We start from the raw sequence: 3,379 nt of genomic DNA on the forward strand, positions 1-3,379 counted from the left end.
TTGTCAAAATGTATTGGGTGATGATGAAATGGTAAAAATGTGGTTTTTATAACATGTTGCAGCTCAGCACCAGCTCACGGGTTATGTCGCGCCACGACAACTTGTGCCGCGCCGCGACATTGAACTTATTTTGGTAACAGAAAGGCTGCTAAGCATGAGATAAAATCCTTTTATATGTCGCGCCGCGACAATGGGAGCCGCGCCGCGGCAAATAGCTGGGTCTGGGCAGACACCAAATTTAAAAAAAAAATCTATCGTTTAAGGGCGTTATAAGTTGGTATCAGAGCTATGGTTTAAGGGACTTGGATAATCCACCGTAGGGTTATCTAGGCTTAAACCAACACTAAGTTTTAATAAGCGGTTTGTGACTTGCATGATAGGTAATGTTTAAAGTATTATGTCATGTTCCTTAGGATTGTATAGGATGCTAGAATTTAGAAGAAAGGAATAGGATGAATGAATGTGTGTTATACATGAGTTTGTTTGTATTTTCGAGAAAACTATGCACTTGTGACGTGATGTACGAGAGTGGTTTGGTACACCCGGATTGCATCCGTGCAAGAGGGTGATGATCAAACCCGCTAAGTAATGAAGCTTGGATCCATGTCATAGATGATGAGCTTGGACTTGTGTCCATGTCAATGATGATGAGCTTGGACTTGTGTCCATGTCAATGATGATGAGCTTGGACTTATGTCCATGTCAATGATGATGAGCTTGGACTTGTGTCCATGTTAATGAGGATTAGCTTGGACTTGCGTCCATGTTGATGATGATAGGCTTGGACTTGTGTCCATATCGATAATGGTAAGCTTGGATCCATGGTAAAGTTAATAAGCTTGGACTTGCGTCCATGGTAAAGTTGATGAGCTTGGACTCGCGTCCATGGTAGAGTTAATGAGCTAGGACTTGAGTGCATGGTAATGTTAGTGAGTCTGAATTTACGTCCATGCTAATCTTGATGAGTTTAGGCCTTATGTCTATGGAATTGTGTTTAGCTTAGGCACAATCATAGGTCATCCCTAGTAAGTTGTGACTATGGTGTGCTATGACCGGATTCGATACAAGAAAGAAACTTACGGGTTAACAGGTTATGTTTTGGTTGTGATTATGCTAATGCTAAGAGTGCTCTTGGGTTTTTGCGACCATGAGTTCTATATAGGACGATGTAAGTTGCAAGTTTAAGATGAACAAACACATGAATAGAAACAGTTATGTAAGTAGTTGTCAAAAGTATAACGAATGTACCCGTAAGTTGTGATGACTAAAGACGATGTAACGAAAACAAGAAAAGCGTGAAAGCGGTTCAAGTAATACCGAAGTGTGATAAGAATGAAGTTTAGGGGTGGAGTTTAGCATCCCTGATCGTTTAGAATATTAAGAGGTCATGAAAAGAAAAGGAAGTATGAAGGGAATATGAACTCAGTCCGGGTTGGGCTGGGACCCGAACCCGATCTAGAATAGAAGAAGGGTAAAGGAGTCACGCGATGTGTGGTAGGTACCTTCCTTTACACCTACACATGTTTTGTGTGACTTCCTATATGAACGCGTATAAGCCTTAACCATTAATTGGAGAGGCAACGAACAATATAGTTGTGACTATAGTGAGTAAATGATTACATTGTTCCTTTGGAGTGGGGCTAGTGTGTTGTGACGGAAATGTGTAGCGATGAACCTTTAAGTGAAGGGACTAAAGGAAAAGAAAGAGTTTCCCTTAGACAAAAGCAAGAATGTTAAGAGGACCAAACTACTTACTTTTGAGGCTGAAATGTCTTGAGCAAGAGATCTCTTTGGTCCTGGAAGAAGAGGAAGATGGGATAGATAAGATTGAACCGGTTGTAAGGTCTTGTAAATACTTAGAACTTCATAGCGTTAAGACTACACAATGCAAGAAGAACAAGATAGAATGTAAGAAGCCTGAAAACGAATAGCTCTTCTTATTTTGAAAAGGAAGAGATTTAGTGCATCAAATGATTGTAGTGTGATGTAAGAATTAGTAAACAGTTAAGAAAACTAATTAAGCATGGTGAGTAAAAAAATTTCATGAGAATGAACAATCCAACTATCATGGTACTTAAGACTTGGTTGCGAGTATGTAGGAAGATGTGGATGATGTACGATGTTTAAAATAAAGACTAAGTGTATATACGAACGTGCATTTTCGGTACCTAATGATGAAATTGAGTAGGGAAATGAAAGAGATATGAGAAATAAGAAGGTTTTTATGTTATGGCAATGAATTTTGAGAATGGAAGGAGGCGTCTCTGAAAATTCGCAAGAGAATAATTTGAAGAGAATTCATGAGAATAGACATTGAAATGAGCTCTAGATGAAGAGATATGTATTTAGGGCTACAATTGCGTAGTAGCGATGAGTCTTGTGGCACGTTCTGGTTAGGTATTGAAAAAGAAACGGGTTCGGCCATTCATTAGCCGGAGAATATGATGTAGAGTTTGATGATGAAAATAAAAATAGCGTACGTTTGATCTATAATCATATTAGATAATATTGAAGGCTTGTTCAAGTAATTAGATGAATTTTATAAGCAAAAGAAATTATTGGGATTTACATGAGGCATGTCAGATTCCCCGATTCTAGTTAATGTGGTTAAGAGGAAAAAGGAGTTAAGTGAAGATACATGATTGAAGGGATCATAAGAATGGAAGATTGATCATGGTGATAATATGCTCGTTAACTTTATTGAGTTAGACGAAGGTTGAAATAATGGTAACTCTTTAGACTTTAGTAGAAATATTTTACAAAGAAAGAACCTATGGATGATTCGAAGGAATGTAAGTTATTATGAAAGTGATATATCGGGAGTAAATGCGGACTCTAGAATAGGTTCGCGAATAGAGATTAAGAGATTCTAGAATATTTTTATATTTAAGCAAATGAGTCATATAATGTGTGATTTTGATGAAGCGACTTGAAAGATGAGTTAATACAAGTGTAAAATTGGCAAAGGATGTAGTTTAATTAAAAAGAGAAAGGTACTTATGGAATGTATTGTGCAATTATACGAAAAGCTTACGACATGGAATAATGGTGAGCATAAAAAGGGATAAAGTCTTTTTATTTGCTTAATACTAAACACGATTCGAGATGATGATGCAAATAATCAATGTTGATGGCATGAGTTGTCGACACGAAAAGCACGTGAGGAAGTGAAATCTATGTAAATTGGCAAAAATTAAGAGAAGCTAGTGAGGAATAGAGAAGGATAACATGTTTTAATACCTTGAAAGAAGAGAATTAAGATGCAAGAATATGGTAAAACGAGAAATTTTCTAGAAAAGAAATAATGAATTGTTTGATATTAAGGACTAGTTCTCAGTTATAAGGATTTTTATTGGTAAAGATTGTGATATAGAGGCCT

The sequence above is a fragment of the Rutidosis leptorrhynchoides genome, chromosome 11, assembly GCF_046630445.1.
Source record: "Rutidosis leptorrhynchoides isolate AG116_Rl617_1_P2 chromosome 11, CSIRO_AGI_Rlap_v1, whole genome shotgun sequence".
Lineage (NCBI taxonomy): Eukaryota > Viridiplantae > Streptophyta > Magnoliopsida > Asterales > Asteraceae > Rutidosis > Rutidosis leptorrhynchoides.